The sequence below is a fragment of the Myotis davidii genome, unplaced genomic scaffold (assembly GCF_000327345.1).
Source record: "Myotis davidii unplaced genomic scaffold, ASM32734v1 scaffold143, whole genome shotgun sequence".
Lineage (NCBI taxonomy): Eukaryota > Metazoa > Chordata > Mammalia > Chiroptera > Vespertilionidae > Myotis > Myotis davidii.
In genome coordinates, this window is record NW_006294876.1 from 1541679 (window position 1) to 1566259 (window position 24581).

Here is a 24581-nt window from a genome sequence, read left to right on the forward strand (position 1 = left end):
TATCTGTTTTGTTTTGTTTTGTTTTTTTGCTGCCTAGCAAATTATCTCAAACATAGTGTCATCCAGCCCTAGCCAGGTGGCTCAGTTGGTTAGAGCATCGTCCTGTAAACCAAAAGGTTGAGGGTTTGATTCCCTGTCAGGGCATATACCTAGGTTTCAAGTTTGATCCCTGATGAGGCATGTATGGGAGGCAACCAATTGATCTTTCTCCTCTCTCTCTCTCTCTCTCTCCCTCTTTTCCTCCTTACCTCCCTTCCTCCTCTCTCTAAAATCAACAAACATATCCTTGGGTGAGGATTAAAAATCCTCACCAATCACAATTCTTTATTTAGCTCATAATTGTGTGGGTCAGTGACTTGTGTTCTCAGCTACAGTCACTCATTTATCTGTAATCAGCTGCTGGTTCTGTGGTCAGTTGGTGGGTGCTCTAGAGGCTGGCTCATTCCTGTTGGCCTCATGTACATGTCTGGCAGTTGGCTGGTTGTTGACTAGGGTACCTTGGTTGTCTAAAAGCCCAGGAGAGAAGGAGAGAGAGAGAGAGAGAGAGAGAGAGAGAGAGAGAGAGAGAGAGAGAGAGAGAGAGAGAGATTGAGATTGATTCTGCTGCATACCATTGATCAAAGCATGTCACTTCAGCCCAGGTTCAAGGGATGGAGAAATAGACTCCATCTCTTGATAGGTGGGGGACCAAATGCAGGGAGGGACATTACAAGGGCACAAATGCAGGGAGGGACAGAATCAATAGCCATTTTTTATAATCTACCACAGTATCAAATTGCTTGTTTGAAAGCAAGAAGAAAAGCAGGGCTTAGAATGCTTAGAAGTGATGGCTAGAACCACTAAGTTTTCCTTGACTTTTGGCAAGTTGCCTTCTATACACACCCAGACCCAGGATCGAACCTGCAACCTGGGTATGTGCCCTGACCAAGAATCGAACCCGAAACCTCTCGGTGTACCGGATGATGCTCCAACCAACTGAGCCACACTGGCCAGGGCAGGTGGCAATTTTATTTTTATGAAAAGACTGAATGTGTACATTTTTACAGATAGAAAATATACCTCGGCAATGTTTCTCAGAAAAGTAAGACTCTGGATTACAAAGTGTAAAGGCACGTGACGACAGATGACCTCAGATGCTGTCGCTGCATCATCTGATTCCCAGTCTTAGAAATAGAAATAATAGAAATAGACATGACAGAAACAAATGCATGCAACTCAGAGAATTTAGAGAATGGAGGAAGGAGGCGAGCAGCTTTGAGTGGATGTGAGCATGAGTCCCAGGAGGGCAGACAGAGGTAAAGAGAAGGGAAGTCTGTTAGATAGAAGCACCCATGGGCTGTCTTCACAGGAAGTCCAGCCTCACAATGGAGCCAGAGAACAGACGCCAGAAGAAAGTGGCTCCAGGAACAGAAGAATTTGATAAACACCCTAGATATCAGTGAGAAAATACCAGTTTGTTGGAGCTAAAAATAAGAAAATTGCATGACTTTCTGCATTCTTTGCCTAGAGTGAGATCCAGAGAAAAACAGACCCATTGGCCTAGGAGAGCGTTTTAGAAAGAGCATCTTAATGACATCCTTCTGGTATTGTTTTTCTTCAGACCTCTGATGCCCACTCCCATTCTCTCTTGGCAGCTCCCTGCAACAGTTGGCCGCCGTGACTTCTGAGAACTTGCTATGGATGTGAAATCCCTCCTCTTTAATTTAAGTCCGTGTCCACTAATTTGGTCCTTCACAAAAGTGATGAAAAACTGGCCCGCATTCCCCACATTAAAACCTTTCATTTATCTAAAGATAGTCATTAAGCCTCCCTCAGCCTGCTTTTCTTTGGGCCAAACAACCCCACATGCTTGAACTTTTCCTCATAAAACTAATTGTCATCCTTTACAGCATCCTTTTGTGCCTCTGGTTTCTTCACATCAGTTTTAACAGCAGACACAAACAAGCCAAAAAAACACGTTTCCTAGCAAAATTGGACTAAGGAGGAGCATAAAGGAAGCGGACACAAAGCAGAGGGATTTCCTAAGCCATCCCTGTCTTACTTCTGGCATCTCAGCCTCATGCTGCTTTTTCCCACAGATCCATTGCATCTCTGAGGAACACTCATTTAGGAAACGGAGCCCGCCCCACCCAGTCATGTTGCCGCTAAACTTGTACCTTGTCATAATCTCCGCGACAGCAAACAGTAATAGCTGCATCTAACTTTGTTGCCCTGTGCTAAGCACTCTTAAATGGTAGGTCTATCATTATCCACATTTTACAGCAAAGGACACAGGCCTGGGGAGGTTTGAGAACTTGCCTGAGGTGATCATGTTGCTCAGTGGTGAGGCCTGCATTGTCACCCAGCCGCTGGATCGCTGGGTCCCCGAGTTTGAGATATGTCCTCATGTCTATCAGTGGATGGTAGATAATGTTATCTCTTTTTATACCGATGGGCTGGGTTCCTGTTCCTCAGCAAATACTTCTCTCAACAACACTCCTGACTTATCAAGGTCATTTACAAATGTATACTGGCTCTCAGTCTAGAGAATTAGCAACTTCATCTACCTAAATAACAACTGCAGTTTAGGTCAGTATCTTGTCATTAGCTTCACTCCCAATGTGGAAGCTTAGAAGTTTGACCTTTAAATTATGGATGTTAAAAGCAATAAGAGCTAGCATTAGGCACTGTTGTTGGCATGTTGCATACCTTAACTCCTTTACCCCCCTCTACAGCACCAAGAGGTGGGTATTAGTGTTTCTTCCAATGTTACCAACTGAGGTACAGAGAGGGTCAATAATTTGCCCAAGGTCACTCAGCTGGAAGTTCAGCCCCACATCTTTACAAGTAGCTTTGGATTTAAAAAATAAAAATTCTATGCATATCTTGTCACCAATCGCTTTTCAACAAACAATCTCTAAACAGGAATGTTAGGAAAAAATTGGATAATTTACCAAATGTTACTATTTCTGCTAATGGTAATTTAGGTTTGAAACCTTTTGCTATTTGGAAAAAAATGTTTCTCCAAAATTAGTGGGGTTTTATTGTTGCTGTTTCAGGAGACATATATGTGTAACTACCAAGGGCATGACAAACCTGGGATAATGATTACCTGGAAGATGGAGGTTGGGGAGGGGACACAGGAAGCTTCAATCATATTTGTAATTTTTCTCTTAGGCTTGGTGATAGTTCTATGCTGCCGATTTTTATATTATTTTTATGTCTTTTTAAAATTTTTATAATTTTTTAAAAGGTGGGAAAGGAAATTAAATATGAATAAATATAATACAGTAGGAAAAAACGCTGATGGCCAGGAGTTCTGATTTCCAGACTTTATTCTGAAACAAGCCCATAGTTGAAATCAAGCAAGCTGCTATGTCCCTCTGTTTTTGTAAATAATGTTTTATTGGAACACACCAGTGCCCATTTGTTCACATATTATGTACAATTGCTTTCATTCTACAAGGGCAGAGTTGAGCAGTTGCAACAAAGACTGTATGGCCTGTGGAGTCTAAAATATCTACTACCTGGGGCTTTACAATGTTTGCAGACCCCTCCAGTAGAAAATCAGTCTCTTTCAGCTCTAAGATTTGATCATCCTAGGAGGTGGAAGCATATCCAAGACCTTGCACCAAAAGTGGTAGATCATGGATACCAGTCTTCCACACACACAAACTGCTTTAAGTAGGCATGTATATACTGGTAAAATTGAAGAAACTTTAGGACTTTGAAATCACACAGCAAAACCTTCACCATTGTTCTGGGAGAGTATGGACCACAGACATCTTCCCCTGAAAACGCTACATTGGATTGAAGGAGAGAAAAGTCCATCGACACCAAGAATGAATTTCTAGCACCGTTAAGGTGGTGCATGTTGTGTGATTACTGTACCATTTATAAATGGTTATAAATGGGTTTTACAGGGTTGCCTTAGAACATGAGTTCTTGACCTTTGAATAAAACTTCTCCTTTGAGTAATGAATTCATTCCTTTATTTGGAGCAGTTCACCCACTGAAGGAGCAATGCATAATAGTGACCAGGAGCAGGAATTCAAGAGCCAGATAGCAAAGACTAGAATTCCGGCATACACCCTCTCTGCCTCTGCATCTTGGGCAGTTTATGTAATCTCTGTAAGCCTCCGTTTCCTCATCTATGAAATGGAACCATGCTAGCATGTACCTCACTTGGGTTCTTGTGAGGACTAAATTATATAACTTATGGCACAGCACTTAGCATAACATTGAGCCAATAATAGCCATTATGAACCAGACATACTTAGGACACAATACAAATTCTGAAATGGATTTAAAAGCACAGCATCTAGTATTTATTTTCAGGACTAATGAAAGTTATGGGAGAAAAGTGGAAGCTAGACGGCAGTTTAAACGTATCTGAACCGAGTAGAACATATGAAGCAAGGTTTCCTCTGGGTTCCCATATGGCAGTGGCATCCAAGAGGCACAGAAAGCCACCATCAGTGACACCTGAAATGGAGCCCATCATCTAAAAGTGCTTGGACAGGCCCTGACCATTCCATCAGAAGAAACACAGGTCTTCTTTCCACCCTCACAGTTTATCACAATATCATGACATTGACACACAGCCCATTTAGTAGTCACTGGAATGAAAACAAGCACTAACAGCTGACGTCACATAGGGTGTTTACAGTGCAACTTTGGGCAAGTTACACAGCGGCTTTAAGACTTTCATTTCGTCACTGGACATCACTGCCCAACAGACATAACATAAGAGCTATGTTCTATATTTTCTACTAGTCACATTAAAGGAAGGAAAAAGAGCCCTGGCCAGTTTGGCTCAGTGGATGGAGTGTCAGCCTGTGGACTGAAGGGTCCCAGGTTTGATTCTGGTCAAGGGCATGTACCTTGGTTGCGGGCACATCCCCAGTAGGGGGTATGCAGGAGGCAGCTGATCAATGTTTCTCTTTCATCGATGTTTCTAACTCTCTATCCCTCTCCCTTCCTCTCTGTAAAAAAATCAATAAAATATATTAAAGAAAAAGAAATAAAATTAATTTTAATATAGTTTATTTAACCCAATATATCCAAATATTTCAACATGCAATCAATATAAAAATACACTAATGACAAACATTCGTTTAATGATATACATTCTTTTTTTCATAGTAAGACTTCAACTTGGTATGTATTGTACACTTACAGCACATCTCCATTGGAACTGCTTCAGGCCCAAGGGCACCTGTGGCTAGCAGCTACCACATTGGACATGTTGGTCTAGGATACACCTAGCTCTTAGAAAACCACTGATCCTCACACCAAACTTTAGGGATGAGCACAATGGCAAGGATGAAAGCTCTATGCCATTGGCCCATATATGAAGACTTAAACCATATTAATAAATGATATGTCACATTTTATGTTGCCATATAATAAAAGGAGACCAGCTCAGAGACCAGGAGCTCATCTGTTAGAGGAGGCTCCCATAAAAAGTCCTCAGGGAGGCTGATATTAGATGGACAAGTGTGACTTTCAGCTGGAGAAACTGAGTTGATTCTCCTTAAAAATGGGTTATTAGGTTTTCTCTCCTTTCTTTCATAAACATTTTGTAATTTAGCAAACACCTATATAAGAATGTTCACAGCAGCTCTATTCATATAGCCCCAAACCAGAAACGACCCAAATGTTTTTCAATGGGTGGAAGGTTAAACAAACTGTGGTATAACCACACCAAGGAATGCAACTCAGCAATGAAAAGGAACTCTTGAGACATGTAAAAAAATGTAGAGCAATTTCAAGGGAAATACAGAGTAAAAAAAAGTCCAAAAACATAAAAAAATTTAAAAGTCCATCTTCAAAGGTCATATCTTGTATGATTCCATTTACACAACATATTCAAAATAACAAAATGACTGAGATGGAAAACAGATTAGAGATTGCCACAGGGTAGGAGTTGGTGAAGGAGAAGCTGGGTGTGGCACAAAGGGATGGATGAGAGAGTGCTGTGGTGATGGCACACTTTTGTATCCTGGCTCTGATTGTGCTTACACAAATACATACACGTGATAAGATCACATAGACCTTTACACAGAACACACACGCAGATGAATGTTTGTAAAGCTGGTGAAAGCTGAACGAAGTTCTATGGATTGTACAAACATAAGTTTCCTGACTTTGCTAGTACACTGTGGCTGGGTAATGGTGGGAGGCTGGGTCAAGAGTACATGGCATCTTCCTGTTCATTTTTTAATTTTTTGCAGTTGCTTATGAATTCATAATTACTCGATTATAGTAATTATGAATTACTTGATTTGTTGGTTTGTTTAAGAAATCATAAATAATGTATTCTATAAAATTTTTCCCATTTGCACTGTGGAGGAAAAATTGTAGGGGACCAAGAGAAAGGTCTAGGCAAGAGAAAATGATGAACTGGGCAATGGCAATAGGAATGGGGAGATGTGACGCGAGAGCTATTTGAAGTTAGCAGAGATCAGACTCATTTGGGCAGAACAGCATAGTAAGTGTCCAGACTGCTTGGGTTCAAATCCTATCTCTGCCATTTTTAGAGAAAGAGACTTAATCCTTCTGTACCTAATTTCCATTTCTGTAGAGTAGGAACAATAACAGTACCTGCTCCTGGGATTATTATGAAAGATCAATAGTAAATTCACAAAGTACTTAGAACAGTTCCTGCCACATGATAAGTGCTCTAAATATATTGGCTATTATTATTATTATTATTATTATTGAGTGTAGTTATCTCAAAACTAGAAAAAACACCATCGTTCCTTTAAAAAAAGCGGGAGGAGGGGGCAAAAGGAGGGGACATAGAAAAGAAAAGATCTTTAAGAAAAGCAAGTAATTATCTCAAAACTAGAAAAAACACCATTGTTCCTGTAAAAAAAAAGCGGGGGGAGGGGGAGCGACATAGAAAAGAAAAGATCTTTAAGAAAAGCAAGAACTCCTTGACAAAGCCAGCCCTTAACAGGTAGCAACTCAAGAACCAGTTTTTCAGAAGTCAAGTGTCGCAAATATTAATTCTTTATCCAAAAATCAATGCCAGGAGAGAAATGATTGGTTTGATGAAAACCAAACCAATTCTGATCCCAGCTCCAGGAGTCCACTGCCTTCCGAACCCACCCAGTGTGTTTTATGGCCTCGATGAGTCAAGTTGTATGGGGCTCTTCACATGATGATGCAACATCTAAATTTTAAAACCACACTAAAGTCCCGGCAGGGAGAGGCAGTTGTGAAACCTACACAATGTGATTGTTTTTCTGTTTTCCTTAAAGCTACAACTTCTAATCTGTTTCCTTTTAGGCATTCTATTCTTTCTTACTATAGGTTAAAGCATTGCCTTTTTATTTGTGTTTTCCTTTTTCTAATGGTAAACATTGGTAGAAACCATAGTTGAGCCTCAACACCTTAGTCTATTTCAGTGGTTCTCAACCTGTGGGTCGCGACCCCTTTGGGGGTCGAACGATCCTTTACAGGGGTCGCCTAAGACCATCGGAAAACACATATATAATTACAGATTGTTTTTGTGATTAATCACTATGCTTTAATTATGTTCAATTTGTAACAATGAAATTGGGGGTCACAACATGAGGGACTGTATTAAAGGGTAGTGGCATTAGGAAGGTTGAGAACCACTGGTAGTTCACACTAAACCCTGAAACTTGGCCCCAAGTCAAGCAGTTTGCATTTTTTTAATCTGTGCACTTTCTGACCACAAGAGGGCTCCTTTCATTCCCAGTTGTAAAACCCAGCAGAATAGTCGGCAATTTGGAATTTACAAACATTTTACAAGGGAAAAAGAATTAAAAACCGAGTGCCTCCCCCCACCCCCCCACCAAGTACCAAGACTCGAGTTCTGTAAAATGTGGAATTCATTGAAGAAGCTCTGTGATATGTACTTCAAAGCTCAGTTTCCTATTTTTGAGTCTGGCATTCTACCTGATGGAAACTAGCCAGCCACTCATAAAGCAAGTTCATGATTTCATTTCCCAGTTGGCGAATGAAGTAGGGCCAAGTGCCGTTCTTATTTTTGTTAGTTTTATTAGTAACATATAGAGCTCGGCATAATGCTGTGGTTCAATCAGAGCTCTGCAGTCCATGGTTCCTTCTTCATTATTTAAGATCATTGTCCCTAAGTAGACCCCCCACTCCCTTGCTAATAGATTTCAGTCCATTGGTTATAAAGCAAATGTTTGGGAAGAAAGACGCATCTTCCCCCTGAGGTGTAACCCAACATGTTAGGAGAAGGGAGTTCAGAGTCCAGATTCCGGGAATGCTGGAAGTGGAAGCTCTTAACAGGCACAGAAGATTTTACAGCATATTCTTGTCTTCCGGTTTGTCCTCAAACCTGGCCAGGGTTGCCCTCACTCCACACATGCCACTCCTAAAATGAAGATCCCGTTCCTCTAATATTTGACTACTGATGACAGCTACCAGAGCTAAAGCACCATACCCCGCTATGCCAGCAGTTGCCATGGTTTATTGACTCATTGCCCAATTTGTGGAACTCTCGATAGTCTATTAAAGTTTTGCAAAGTGCATGCAAATGAAACAAAGAATACCTGTTTTTTTGCTAGGCATCAGTTCCCAAATTTGAAAGAGGTTTCCACTGAATTCTTAAAAATAAACCAACTAGAAAATACAATTCAGAACCAAATCAATGAATATCCTGCACTATTATCCTTTTTAGCAGGGACCTAGGATTAACTGTCCCTGTCCACACATTCACCTTCGCTGTGAGAAAGGTGCATCAACTGGCACCTTCTCTGCCTCTGGCCTAGCTCTGCCTCCTGAGTCCAAAAGACAGGATGAGCCGTGGCTGGAGATGCCCCCACCCTATGGGATGTGCGTGAAGGCAGTCAGATGGGCTTCTGGAAAACATGACCAAGATGTGCTTTGTGGAAGATGGTCTGATTAAAATGCATAGTTGCTACAAATAAAATCTGCGGCCGGTGCAAGGACACCCAACAGGGAGTCCTGAGCTGCAGGTGTGGGCCCTCACTTGGCTGTGAGACCTGACCTCCCTGCCATATACCAGTTCTTTGCTGTGAGAAACAAAGCAAATATATAAAATCGCTGTGGCCAGATAATTTCCAAAGCTTGTCTCAGCACTAACTTCAACCTAGGACTCAGTTTGTGATCGTCACAGCCCAGCAATTACTGGGGCATTTCTGGAAAAACAGTGCCCTTAAGCCAAATCCTCTCCCCATGTGATTAAAAGGCCTGGTTTGTGTAAAAGACTAATCTGAGAACCTCTGCTAGAATCCACAGGATGTCATTTTTTAAAGCATAAGCATATGACTAGCATAAATCCACCAGTTTTCCACCACCTCCTGCCCTTGAGAGATGGGCCCAGAAATAACTGAATGCTGGTATTTGATATTTCCAAGGGAACGTGCAAATTTCCTGGTCAAGGTCAGTCCCACATAAATGAGGAAGATTGGAGTTTGTTTCTCAGCTTGGCCTGACTTTCACGGAGATTCATAAGTATGTGTGTTCCTGTGTATGATGTGGACCTTCTTGAACCTACTGTCTCTACCTTGAAATAAAAAGCAGCAGCCCGCGGCAGGAAAAACAGGAATGCTGCACCAGGGGAGCCACATCTTTATGTATAAAATTGAATCCCTGTGGGCCATTCTACAGCTGCAGGGAGTGCAGTGAGGATGCTGGGGACAGTCTGCCTCGTGCGGCTTTCACCACGGATGTGCTTCTCCCCTCCCTGGCCTTGTCTGATGACAGAACCCTTCTTGGCAGGGCCTAGAACTTGTGTGGTGGGAAGCGAGTGCAGTTGGCACATCAATCACTTGATTCTGGATGGCTTAAAGTCTCCATCACTATTTTTTTAAAAAACAAAACACTTTAGTGTGTGTGTGTGTGAAGTCTAAATCAGTTCCTTCACTTCTATACTGAACTTTCCTTGGCTTCCCAGGACCAAGGAGAAAAGGGTTGGATTTTTTGTTGTTGTTGTTTTAATTAGATCTGTATTGTTGAAAGTACAGTGGGACCTTGACTTACGAGTGTCCCGACTAACGAGTTTTTCGAGATATGAGCCGTCTCTCGGCCGATTTTTTGCTTTGACGTGCGAGCTAAAATTCGGGTTATGAGCCAGCTTCAGATACCCCACCACTAGTTGGCGCAGCGAACGTCACAGTGAATACCACAACATCAGCCCAGCAACATGTGTCTCACTCGTTCACTTTTGATTTGACATACGAGTAATTTGAGTTACGAGCTCTGTAACGGAACGAATTAAACTCGTAAATCAAGGCCCCACTGTATTACATGTCCCCTTTTTTCCTTCATTGACCCCTTCTAGCCCCCCCGCCCCCCCCTTCCTTAGGCCTTCACCCACTCTATTGTCTGTGCCCATGGGTTATGCATATATGCATACACGTTCTTTGGTTGATCCCTTCCCACCCACCCACTCTCCTCCGCCTTCCCTGAGGTTCTGCAAGCTGTTCTATGCTTCTCTGTCTCTGGATCTATTATGCTAACTGAAATAAGCCAGTCAAAGAAAGCCAAGTATCACATGATCTCACTCATGTGTACATGTCCCCTTTTTTCCTTCATTGACCCCTTCTAGCCCCCCCGCCCCCCCCTTCCTTAGGCCTTCACCCACTCTATTGTCTGTGCCCATGGGTTATGCATATATGCAGATAAGTTCCTCTGTTAATTGCTCCTCTCCCACCCCCTCACCTCTGCCTTCCCACTGAAATTCATCACTCTGTTCCATGCTTTTATGTCTCTGTTTCTATTTTATTCATCAGTTTATTTTGTTAATTAAATATGAGTGAGATCATGTGATACTTATCTTTCTCTGACTGGCTTATTTTGCTTGAACAAAATAAATTGATGAACAAAATTGATCCAAAACACCTTTTTTTTTCTTTTTTTCTGGTCCACCTCTGAGGAGCTGTCCCAGGTTGGACTCAAAGGGAGAAGCAGGGACAGAGTGACACAGAGCCAAAGGGAAGGGCTGCTGGTGGGACCAGGCACAAGATGATGCATCCCTGTCCCAGCAACAGGGACCCCATTGGACCCTTCAAATAACAGACTCTCAGCACTGGAATGTCCTCAAGGTCATCCAAGGGACCACATGACCTATCTGAAGCAAGACCTCAACATTTCCTGAAAGGTATTTACATAAAGAAAGGAATAAGTATTTCTTCCTGGGGTTCTCAACTTTGCAAAAGAAAGCCATTTCTAAGGGGTTCTGAAACAGGCACAGAAGGGTAAGTGATCTGCCCAAGATGACAGAGCGTCTGCTAGAAACTCAAGTGTTTTTAACTTTTCACATATTTTCTTTAATAAAAAAAATATATCTGCTTTCTTTGTAGTACCGTAGTTTGTCATGTTTATGAGATTTATTTTCTTATTGGATCAGAGTTCACTGGGGATGGGATAAAAGAGGCTTAGGGAATTTTAAAATCTCCACTTAAATAGTTAGGGTTATTAATTCTCATGAACAGAAATATTTATTTGAAAAGCTGATTCAGTATATTACAACCCTGTGAGTCAACATACCAAGGGCTGAGTCTGGAGAGGAAGTACGGGGAATTAGTAATGAAAAGGATGGGAAGTTTATTTCATTTAGTCCCAAACACAGGTAAATATTCTATCTCCACTCAACAGAGGCATGGACACATTAAGTACACTACTTTGAGTTTATACAGGTGAAAAGTGATAGATCAGGGACTGGAACCTTCCCCATGCCACATACCATGATGGAAAGAAACTGGGCTTAGATGTAGGGTGGGGTGAGGAATCTGGAGTGTGAAACCCAGTTCTTCTATTGGTTGATCGTATGGAGTTAGTACAGCCTTAGAACAAACTGCTTGATTCATCTGGGCCTCAGTTTCCTGAGAGATTAAGGTCCTTAACTTCAGGCAAGATGTAAATCCACCACTCTTGATGAGAAATAATATTTTCCCTGCCTAATAAGTTGTGTGTGTGTGTGTGTGTGTGTGCTTCAATTACAGTTCCTTTCAATCCTGCCCTCATATGTTTTAGCAGTTTCCAAACTGTATCTTCCCTCTGTGTCAGCTCTGGCACGGGGAGTCTAGTGGGGCGCTGGGATCTGGCCGGGGACAAATTAAGATCCAATGGGGAGAAGTGTGCTTTGATGGCAATGGGCTTTATGCTCAGTTCAAGCACTGTCCACTAATTAATTAACTGAGGTGTAATCTAAAGACCGTGCAATGCATGCATCTTCATGGTTCAATAGGGTTTGGCCATTGTATACACACATGTAAACCACCCCCCAAATCAAGTCAGAAAAGCTTTTCAACACCCCAGTGCGTTCTCTTGTGCCCCTTGTGGTCAATTCCACCCCCTCTTTACCCAAGAAGCAAACACTGCTCTGATTTCTGTCACCATGGATTAGTTTGACCTGATCTAGAACTTGACATATATGGAATTACATGCATGAATCCATTTTTATTGCTACAGGAACATCTATGGCTCCAGGAAGTAGATGGCACATAACTTTCCTCTTGACTGTGGAGTCAGGGGTGCCAAGTGTATTCAGTGGGACAGTAAGGGCCAGAGGGGATGTCAATATTTGTTTCTTTCTAAGACGCATATAAATTCCTTAAAAACAAGATCTGGTTCTCCGATGCGGTCCACCAATACAGTGCTCACATTGCTTTTCAATTCATACTGATTTAATTAGGTGATACTTTTACATCCTCTGCATTCATTCATTCGTTCATTTATACATTTATTTATTCAGCAGCCATTTATTATTATCCAACACTATGTTCCTGAGACTGTCTGGGGGCAGGGGCCAGGATCATTTACAAATAAGATGTAGAGTTTGTGTCCTCTGAGGATCGCATTCTAGTTGGGGAGACAAACAATAGATGCCCCACAGTGGAATGTATGCGATCATTTTCAGGGGCGGTGGATGCTGTGAGGAAATGAACCGGTTAATGGGGGAGAGAGTGGTCAGCTGTACACAGTGCCTGGTTAGTAGGTGATTTCGTGTAGAATTTACCCTGCTACCATTTGCAAGATGCAGGATTAATAGTGCTCTTTTGGCTGGAGCATGAACCAGAATTTGAGTCTTGGAGCCACATTTCGTTACTCATTCATGGCCTACTATGCGCCAAGCACAGTAGGGTCAATACTGAGACAATATGAAAATAAACAAGGCTTGGATACCATTCTCAAATTTACTTTTTAAGAGTTGCTGATCTCTGGCAAATCTTTGCTTTTAACACATCGACACTGCTTTCTCCGATGTCATTGTGCATTGAAAAAAAGTAGCACATCTAATCCACATTTTGACAAGTTTTCATGAGTCATGCCTCAAGTCGCTTTGAATGGGGGTCACTGGACAGTTTTTAAAGAGGTGTAAGGAACTGCTAGACAGACAAAAAGACTGCTTTCCTACAAGTTTCAGGACTCGTGGGTCTCTAGGTCAGTTCCCTGACAGCAGAGGCTTGAGAATACACTGCACACTGGACGGCTTACTTCTGGGATTTTGACAGTTCCTCAAAAACACAGCATAACGCGTCCCAGCTAATAAAAACAACACCCCCAGCCCCAGCGCTCTCTCTCTCTCTCTCGCTCTCTCTCTCTGTCTCAGTCCCTCTCTCTCTCTAACACGGCAGCTACCAGGGGACAAAAGGGCTCAGATGTGTTCCACAGATGAATGTTTGATATCATGGGACAGAACAGAACAGGAACAATCAGCCCCTCTTTGGCCAAAACTTTCCCATTAGTGTGAATCAGGAATGCGCAGGCTCTGACTGCAGAGTAAGTAAACAGGACATAATGGGTTTTCAATAAACGCAGGCCAGCCAGACTCCTAGTCTATTTGGAGAGGTTTATTTGACACGCAGAGCCAGCTGGGGGAATTGAGGACAGAAAGGTAAGTGGAGTTGAAGTTCACGAGTGAACACTGGTACAGGGGAGGGTTGTGGCCACACCTGCCACGCCAAGCAGGTGAGACTGTTTGGGCTGGGAAGACCTGAGAATCTGTAACACCTTTGTCTGAAAGGCCCCGGTTCAACTGTCAGAATAATTAGAGGGGAAGGGGACTTAGAAAGGTTGTGGACTTCTTTTGTTTGGTTGGTTTTGTAAAGAAAGAGAAAAGAGGTGGGGGGGGAAACCCACAACACTGAGTGTAGTAAAGGGCCTAAAATCCCACACCTGGTTGAATCAGAACTTGACCCCAGATCATTTCTGAAGCCACTTTGTTCCTTCATTCCTCTCCCCCGTACACGGCCATAGGGCATAACCCCGTGGAAAGCATTTGGCTTCTAGAAATTTAAAATGATGGTTATGTTCTCATAGCCTGAAATTTCTTTGAATCATTTCTTCCTGATTTTAACCAAAAAGAAATTAATGTATGTGTACATTAGAACGTATTGTAACTTAGACTTAAAATTGTCATGGACTTTTTAAAAGATGTGAAAGTCTGAGCCATCGAGAAAAAGAGAGAAGCTCTAGTCCCAGATGAATCTCAGAGCTCCACTCCCTCTATAAAGCCTGGACCAGCTGCAGGACAGACTGACCCTGGGAGCCCTTAGTCAACCTTTCTGCTTCCTGGGTATTAACTCGCCACTAACAAGTTAATAAAATAATCAACAAAGGACGGATACATTTGGGATACAATCCAAACATTTTTCCCTCGGCACTCTGGAGTCCTGGGTCATGCTCCAGGAAGTGGAGCCTGAGACCAAGATCTAGGCCTGTAGTTCATCAGGGGAGTCCTCTTCAGCAAAAGCACGTCAGCTCACGCTGCTATAACAAAATACCACAGACTCGGTGGCTTTAACAACAAAACATCCTTTTCTCACAGTTCTGGAGGCTGGAAGTCCAGTGACTGAGGTGTTGGCAGGGTTGGCTTCTCCTGAGGCCTCTCTTCTTGGCTTGCAAGTGGCCACCTTCTTGTTGCCTCTTCACATGGTTGTCTCTTTGTGCACGAGTTCCCTGGACAGTCCTCTTCTTATAAGGACAACGATCAGATTGGATGAGGATCCATTCTAACCGCCTCATTTTAACTTAGTCACCTTTTTTTAAAGGCCCTATCTCTAAATACTGTCCCATGCTGAGGTACTAGGGGTTAGGGCTTTGATATGACTTTTGAGGGGACACGGTTCAGTCCATCACAGTGAGACAAGAGGGACAAGAAAGCAGAAGAAGAGGAGACATGATGTGGTCTCAAGGAACACCTAGTCTCAGCTTAGTCCATGGGGTGAGGGGGTTGTGGCACCATCAATCAAACCACAGAGTGGCCTCACCTTGAAGTAAGGGGGCTGGGTTGTCCTATCACCATAGCTGTTAGTTCACTGGCCAGACCCTAGTGTGTATCTGGTGAGGAGAGGATGTTCAAGCACCTGCCCAGGCATCTCCAAGCAAGTCAGCTCCACACAAGGAAGGCCTGGATGAGGCACCAACATCATCCTTGACACAGGTCTTGCAGGAGTCCTCTGTTCATTACAGAAGCTTCATTACAGTCTCCTGTCTCCATTAGTTAAAGCCTCTCTCCCTCCCCCACCCCCCACCTCCCAGGTTCAACATAGAACTTGAGAGGGCTACAAGGGGAAAGCAATGAGAAGGCCTGATCTGTTCCTCCCCTCGGCACATGGCACCACCATCAGCCCAGTTGCCCAGGCCTGAATCCTTGACTTCCCGTCAACCACTAAGTCTATCAGCGCCATCTCTTTATTGGCTTTCAAATCCTTCTCTCCGTTTTCATGGCCACTGTGCTAGCTTTAGTTGAAGAAACCATTTTTCCTCGTGCCAATTACTGAAGAGTTTCTTCTCAGATCTCCCTGCTTCTAATCTAAGCCCCATCCAATTCTCCCACAGTAGCCAAATCTGAGCAATTCACATCCCCACTCAATACCCGACAATGGTCTCCCTTCACTGTGGAAATAAAGTCAACTCTTGACTGTGCCTAAAGGGGCCTCCCCCAATATGGCTGCTGCCTCTTAATTCAAACCACCTCCCACCCCAGCTGGTTCTTAACATCCCAATCACATTCTGCAGTGTCCTTTCGCAGCAGACTTTTTACCTTGCACTCTGCCAACACCTACCATCCCCACCAAGTAGATGTGGCTCATCTAACATTCTTTCTGGGCAGCCTTGCCTGACCTTTGCATTTAGTTGGTTACCTCTGCTACCTGCTCCTTCCCTCTGGCACCAACCACACTTAATTGCAGTTGAGTGTTTAATGGCATCTCCCTTACTAGACTATCAGCTTTCTGAAGATAGGGTATGAGTCCATATCAGCCGTGGGCAAACTACGGCCCGCGGGCCGAATCCGGCCCATTTGAAATGAATAAAACTAAAAAAAAAAAAAAAAAGACCGTACCCTTTTATGTAATGATGTTTACTTTGAATGTATATTAGTTCACACAAACACTCCATCCATGCTTTTGTTCCGGCGCTCCGGTCCAGTTTAAGAACCCATTGTGGCCCACGAGTCAAAACGTTTGCCCACCCCTGGTATCCTTAGTCATTGTTCCCCCAACTTTGCATCCCTGCCCTGCTACTTTGTAGTGTGTGACCCTAGGCAATTGTGACCTTTCTGTGTCTCAGTTTCCTTCTTTATACAATACAAATAATATAAAACAACATTGCTCACAGTTCGCAAGATGAAATGATTATGTGTGTGGCAGGTGGTACCTAGAATAGTGTGTGGTGCATAGCAAGCACACATATGGGTTGGCCGTCATTATTTCTATTTCTGGTAGACACAGTAGTCATAGAAGTATTAGTATCTCTAGCTCGCAGCAGAGTGCTGGGAACATCAGATAAGAAAAACTGTCGGTGCTAAAAGTGGCCTGGCAGCCAGTTTCGATTAATATCACCTTCATTATTTCTCCTAATAGTTCCCCAGGTAGTGAAACCAGGAGCTGGAGTGATCCCAGTTTCGGTCTTATCTCTGACTTCACTGGCCTTCAAGGCAAATATCTAATGTTAGTTTATAGTTGGCACTAACAGCTTACTTTAATATTAGATAAGGGCGAGAAAACAAAAATCAGAAGAGGTGATTAGGTTAAAACGAACCACGAGAGCTACGCCTGAAGTTAATAATTTCACAGGGTAAAAATGCAGCATGGGAATATTGGCTAATTCTCATCAAATCCTTGCTCATCTAGCTGTTTTGTTAGCTAAAGTGCAGCCAACAGGAAATTGAACCACATAACTGCATCTTTCCTGCAGCCCCGGGGAGCTCATCCATCACCTCATCCTGCTCTAGCTGCCTTTGACCATTCTTCAACATCCGACCAACTCGGACCCACGGTTGGTCTTTGCTGACTCACCAGGCTGCTGGCTTCCCTGGAGGGCAACCGCCCAGTGGAACCACCTCATCCTACTCTGGGCTCCTCTCCCCTCCTCTTCTCCTTCACACAGCCCACCCTACTACACAGAGCTTACTGGGATACTCCCTGCCAAGATGCCAACATCTGATTAAAACATCTTTCATATTGAACATGTCTGGGCCCATAAACTCACAACTAGAGCATTTTAGAGCTGAACACCAAGCCATCTCCTTTTCTTCCAAGCAAAGGCAGGAATAACCAGAACAAGAGTAACCTGTTAAATGCAATTCTATACACTTCACATTTTCCTCAGTGCTGTTTCTAAGAGTCTCATTTTTTTTCCGTGCCTTCAGGCACCCTCTTTTCCACTCTTTTTTTTCCTTATTTTATTCATTTACTTATTTGTAACTCAGGTTAGTCTATCTGCTTGCATTCTGGCCTCATTTCCTGTTTCCTCACTAAGGTTATGATGCTATTTGAACACCTTGCCAGAATTGAGCGGAAAGGCATAAAGAAGGAGCAATCGGGTCCATTACATAAAACTGCCCGCCCTGAGGACACTGTTCCGGACAGTTGTGCCCTCCATGCACCCGATGCTCACAGACACAGGAACATGAGTCATCAATGAGACACTGTTGCCACCCGCCTTTCTTCCCCAAACCTCCCTAAAAAAAAAAGAGGAAGTGGCCTCTGACATCGGGACATATGAACAAGAGTTCCACACATGGCACAAAGCATGGGAACTTCTGCTATGGACTTCCGCACTGGTTATGGGATGCTGGTCTCATGTTTGGTTTTCAAACCTCAACCCTAAAGAGAAATGTCATTCGAAGTATGATTTGTAGGGAGTACTATAAAGGCTGATTCAGAAGGAAAAACCAAGGCCAAAGAGTACTACTATTACATGACTTCTATGATTTTTTAAAATAATTATAGTTTTTAAAAGAAAGATTTGGCAATAGAGATTTTTGAAAATGAAAAGAGCTATAATTGCCTTTAAAGCACATAAAGCAATATTTTGGGGGGAAGTGGGGGAGGTCAATTAGCCACACGGGTCAATAAAGCTGGAACGAGATGCAGTTAAGCTTGTTCAAAGAAAAGTCTGATTAACGATGACAAAAAGCTCTCTAATTATGAGGAAAGAAAAGAAGAGTCTTAGGGGAGTCTGACAAAAGAGCTTACGAAGTTGTTGTCCCTCGGATTGAAATGAGAAACCCAACAATTAGAGTCGCTTAGGACAGAACAACATCATCCCTAATGGATAGCTCCGTTCTCCAGTTAAAAGAATCCATGAACAGTGTTTAAATCTTTAGCCACGTTCTTTCCAGATTTCTTAGAATCATGTGAACAAACATTCATGCCACTCCACTCACTCCTCTCGGCGTCGGACTCATCAAGGACCCTGGAGCTTTCCTTCTCCAAGATCTGCTCCCGGGAGGCCAAACAAGACATTGCTAATAATCTGTCCAACACCCATAAAGTCATCCTGGAAAAATGGGATTTCAGGAAAATTGAAAATAGAAAGGACTAGGAATAATCTATGGTTAAAAACTGTTTAACAGTTTTAATCAGCCAATTGATTCCTTTTATTCCACCAGCAATCTCAAATAATTCATGTCTGTCAGTTATTGAGGAAATATTAATGTTCAGAATGGACACACTGAATCCTGTGTATTTTTCTGGTCTCCTCTACTGAGGTGAGAAGACACACAGCTGATATTCATCACCTCCTAGCCAACAGCCATCCCCACAACCACATCTCCTGCTTCTGGGAACTGCCATTCTCACATCCTCCTTTGCCTAAGAAAAGCAGATTTTTTTTTTACCTGAAACTGGCAGTAAACTGGCATTTGCTCTACTTGTGTTCTAACGAAAAAGAAATAGGGTTTTACCCTGTCCAACCCCTCCCCCCCACCAAAAAAACAAAACAAAAAACTTTTTAAAGTAAGCAGTGTGGAGTGCCGGATCAGTCTTTCATTTCAACAGTATTTGGACAGAACAGACCAGGGTCCCTTCTTCCAGCCTCCGACCCACCTCCAGCATCTTATCCAGTCACCACCTCTGGGACCAGCCAACACGCCAGTTTTTTCCTACCCTCACTCCTTATTGCCGAACAACCATGAGCTCCCAAATCCGTCAGAATTATTCCATCAGGTGGAGGCTTTGGTCAACCGCCTGGCCAACCTGCATCTGTGAGCCCCATACACCTACCTCTCTGGGCTCTGTTTCCACCTGATGTGGCTCTGGAGGGCGTGGGCCCCTCTTCCGAGAGCTGGCGGAGAAGCCGAGGGCGCTGAGCATCTTAAAGATGCAAAACCAGCGCGATGGCCGCCTTCTCTTCCAGGACGTGCTGGCGCCTCCCAGGATGTCAGGGAGGCCGCCCTGGCCTTGGAGAGGAACCTGAACCAGGCCCTCTTGGAGCTGCAGGCCCTGGGTTCTACCCCCACAGACCATCTCTGTGACTTCCCAGGCCGGCAGGCTGGGCTGGCTCTGGGGGTGAGGATCTCTTTGAAAGGCTCACCCTCAAGCACAGCCAGGAGGAGCCTTTGGAGCCCAGAGGCCTGAAAGGGGCCCTTCTGCATTCCCTGGTGTCTGGCTTTTACCTGAGCCTCTCCCCCAAACCACTAGTCATTCTTCTAACCACCCTGGAGCCCTTTCCCATGCATTGGACCAAATGAAACAAAAAAGCTTTTTGCAGCAAATAAATAAATAAGGTAAGCAGTTTGTGCCTTGGTTATAGGCTCCAAGCAATGAAAGGGATACCCAGGCATGAATTGGCCGTTCTCTGTGTCTCACAATTCTCACCAGGGAGCCAGACTCAGCAAAGCAATTAACTAATTAAACCAATTAACCAAATGTGTAATTAACTTTGAGAACAGAGGTGTCAACAGAAGCACAACAAAGAAGTTACCCTCCCTCTGGAACAGCCTGATGGCATTAACCCCTTCCCCAACAATTTTTTTGTTAAAAACGTTTCTTTTTCAGACTAATTTTTTTTATTTTGGTTCTATATAGTATTTTTGATGCTGGTTATGAAAACAGTTTGTAATTATTTTTTCTTACCATTTTTGTGGTTAAGAATAGTATTTCCTCAGAAAGTTTCTAGATGAAATTATTTAGAATGGTACGTATGTAGCTGGTTTTTGAAGGTAAAGTTTTAGACGAGTATACTCGTCGACGACTGAAAAAAGAACATTTTGTGAAAACGTGTATACACGTTTCTGCCGGGGAAGGGGTTAAGCCTTTTACGTTTCTGTCTTAAAGGCATACCCACAAAGGGAAAATATTTTCTGGGCGCAGATCAGTGACCAAGTCATCTCATCATATAGACAGGATGAAATGAAGGCGAAGGCAATGTTTCCCACTCCAATTACAGCCCACAGTCTGAAAGTAAATATCCCGGGATTTTGGAAGCCATCACCCACGAAAGCTGGCCAATTCAAGGTCATTTTTTTTTTCTTCAAAACACACATGTCCATTATAAAGAGCAGGGGAATAGCTAAAATTTCCAAAACAGCCCCTATTCGAGGATGGTCAAGCAACTGGTGATTGAAACAACTGATTGTAGGAGAAAAGGAACCAAAAAAGAGATGACAAAATGCTGTAGAGGTTTCGCCTGCACACAGAAAAGAAAGCAAGCAAGAATTACATGTTAAACATCAAATAGATGATACAGAATATAGTCAAATATCTAATGACTGAGTGAGGCCGACTGAGACTTAGACCATCTCTGATACCATTTCAGAGAAACCGAAATGGTGGTGGAGAGGCCCACACAATCAGATCATTAACAGGGGGAGTGAAAGCTACAGCACTGGTAAATGTGACGCTTATTAAGAGAATAAATATGTATGTGAAATCTCATACTGGATTTTCCTGTTCCTCTTTCATAAAAGACGCAGTTTTCGACGGTGACCTTGGGCAAGATCAAAGCTCACCTGTGCTAAGTCAGCACACACTTTCTAATCCTTAAGTAAAAAGATACACTTGTGAACAGTAACACTCCGCCAAACTCACAGACCCTGCATATAATCAGGGACTTAAAAGCGCAATTTATAACCAGGCAAGGTTTAGGAGTCATGTTTCACTCCCTAAACCAAGGATCCTGTTCCCGCCCCAAGTGCAGAGCAAGCACTTGGTATTACTTCAGTTAACCTTTCTGGACCTCCATTTCCTCATCTGAGAAAATGAGGGGTTTTGGCATGGAAACTCTCTATGATCCCTCTCATGATTCAAATAGATTGTTTTTCTTTTCCACCAATAAGGGGACCAGACTCTTTGACAGCAAATACTTCCGCTCCTAACATTTTAGATCAACCAGAACACTTCGAATTTGGTATGAAAAGCTTTTCTTAAGATAAAGAGATAGCATTTCCTCGAGAATAATTGCCAGTCTCCTTGAAACTTTAGCCAGGGAATTTATCAAATAAAGAAACCACCTAGTTCCAGACGGTGGACTGAATCCCAGAAAGTCAAACCCAAGGCCTCATGGGAATTTAGAATTACAGAGTTGTTGATCAAGTTGAGAGTAAAAAAATGTTCATTTGTTTTTTCCAAGGTTCTCTAAGACCATAGGAGTTGGGGCTCAGTGTTCTTTAAATCATATAACTGAAGAAAGCAAACTTCTAGAGAGACAGATAACATCTCTCCACGGCCACATAGTGACAAGCGAGGGACTGGTCCCCACTTAATGTGCTCTTGTTTATCTCTGCCCAAGCCAGCTGTTGTCCACATAGACTGAGCCTTGAGGTTGGATGGTGATAAGAGGCTGAATTCAATTCTAAGTAACGTGCTTCATATAAAATAGATTTCATTCTGTTTACCCATGTGCAAAGTAAGTGTATTAGGACTGACATGGCATAGATTTGTTAATAATGTTACAATTAATAGACTGTTAATATTACATGTAAAATATTCAAATGTTTTCTTTTTTATATGTATTTTTATTGATTTCAGAGCAGAAGAGAGAGGGAGAGAGAAACATCAATGATGAGAGAGAATCATTTATCAGCTTCCTCCTTCACACCGCCTGGTGGGGATTGAGCCTACAACCCAGGCATGTGCCCCAACCAACCACGAACCTAACGGTGACCCTCTGGTTCATAGGTGGACGCCCAACCACTGAGTCACATCAGCCAGGCTCAAATGTTTTCTTAATTCCATTGGATAAATTCTAAGGCAGTCAAAAAAAAGATTAAAAGTAAGTCAAAGACAACTAACATTTAAATGTATAAAAATATGCTTAGACCAGTCAGGTTGCTATACAAAATATCATACAGTGGGTGGCTTCTAAGACAACAGAAAATTATTTCTCTCAGTTCTGGAGGCTCCCACAGATTCAGTGTCTAGTGAGAAGCCAATTCTTGGTTCAAAGACTGCTGAGCTCTCACTTTGTCTTCACACAGTGGAAGGGGAAAAGGAGCTCTCTGGGGTATCTTTTGTAAGGACATTAATCCCATTTATGATGTCAATCCTGATGATCTAATCACTTCCCCAAAGCCCCACCTCCTAATAAGATCACTTTGGGAGCTAAGATTTCAACATATGAATTTGGGGAGGACATGAGCATTCAATATAGAACAAACATGTACAGTTAAATCCTATTTCTCTTGGACTTGTATAATTCCCTAAACAATGACTTATTGAACACTTCCTAAGTGCCTGCCTAGGTCTAGAAATGTGGATAGAATTGGGGATAAACAAGTCAGTCAGTTTATATACTCAAGGGTGTTGTAAACTACAATTATAGAAAGGTATTTATTTGGGTAATGCACATAGAGCTTAGTATTTAATGCCACAAGAATCTTGACTTTATTATACTCCATGAATTATTTGGGGATTATGTTTTTCTTTAAAAAATAATAATGAATGACAGGAAATACAGATAAATTTGGTAATGTATTCAAGCATGCTCTAGTGCACCCAATTTCTGGAAATCATTCATAGGACAAATGGAAAGTTGGTTTTTAGGGTACTGAGCATTGAGGACATTGCAGCATATTAGGATCGATATTAAATATCTGTCACTAGAAAAGAAAATAATGGTGATAGTTTTAAAGACTGTTCCACAGCTCTAATTTGCTTGTATTTTACTGACTTAAAAAATGTAAAGTGGTTTATTTATGGAGGTCCCCAGATGATACTTTTTTCAACAGAGGGGATATAGAGACAAAAAACTAGAAAGGGAACATTCAGAGGCTTTGCAAGCGGGGAGTCTCCAGGCTGGAATCCCATGTCTGAAACCAACCAGCCACACAAAGGTCAAACTGCTTCCTCAGGGCAGCCTCGAAGCTTGAGAAAATTCCCAGAATTCCTGGACAACAAAGCAAAGTTTCCCAGAGGAGGCCACTGCTTGCCTTCTGCCTGCCAGGGCCCCTAACCTTCCTCCTTTCCTCCCCTCACCTCCCCATGAGCTGCCGCTTCCTTACCTGGGACATAATTTATTACATAAAGTAAGATGAGCATCTTACATTGTAATGAGAAGAGGCTGAAAGTTGTGGAATAAAGTGAATTCCCCCCCCCACACACACACACACACCTCACTGTTTATTGATAAAATGCCCTTTTCACAAACTGACATTATGCTACATAGTTATCACCCTGGTAGCCTTTTTGGCAAGGACTATGGTTTACTCATTGTCCTCCCCTCAAGGCATAGATTTGAATAGATTTGCTATAAAAAAACAGAGCTGATAAATGTTCTCTTTAGACTCTGAAGACAGAGTTTAGGGATAAAACTAAAAGAGCTGGTTAGTAAGTCATCACTAACAAGTTATGACAGGGACAATGAATGAAACGTACGAAGTGGTGCAATCATTGTATTTTAGATTTTCAGACTAACTCAACTTTCTGAAAGCAAAGGTCTGTTTTCTCCTAAATGATGGGCAGCTCTCTTCGTGGGAGCTGGCTCACTGTCGCTCGTGCTGCATTAGACTCCATCCCTATTGTCACAGAAACTTCAGGAGGCGGTCTGTCTGCAGAGTTCTATAGTGTATCTGAGCATCCACTACAATACTGTGCCCTATGGTAACACACACACACACACACACACACGTGCTGTTAGAGTGTTTCATAACTTAAGGTTTTGTTCCTAAATAGAAATAAATTTCTGGAAATTTATTTCCGGAAGTGAGGAGGTCACTCACTTCTGCACAAGATGCATTGCATACACTGATTGGTTAAGCAGTTTCCTTGAAAAATAAACCCTTTTATTCGTAGGATTTGGGAACCAGTAAGTCAATGCATTGGCAAACAAAGCTTGAAAACATTTTCCTCCATCTAGTCTCTTTTAAACAGGCCGGTTGATTTATGAATAGAGTAATCATAATG

General features: G+C 42.6%; 1 long non-coding RNA gene across 1 annotated transcript; it reads left to right on the forward strand.

The window, feature by feature from the left end:
• Window positions 1-1445: 1445 nt before the first annotated feature.
• On the forward strand, window positions 1446-19466 carry LOC107184047. Its single transcript, XR_001514864.1, has 3 exons — window positions 1446-1456; window positions 10740-10747; window positions 19336-19466. It is a non-coding gene; the product is annotated as an uncharacterized LOC107184047 (long non-coding RNA).
• The last annotated feature ends 5115 nt before the right edge of the window (window positions 19467-24581 follow it).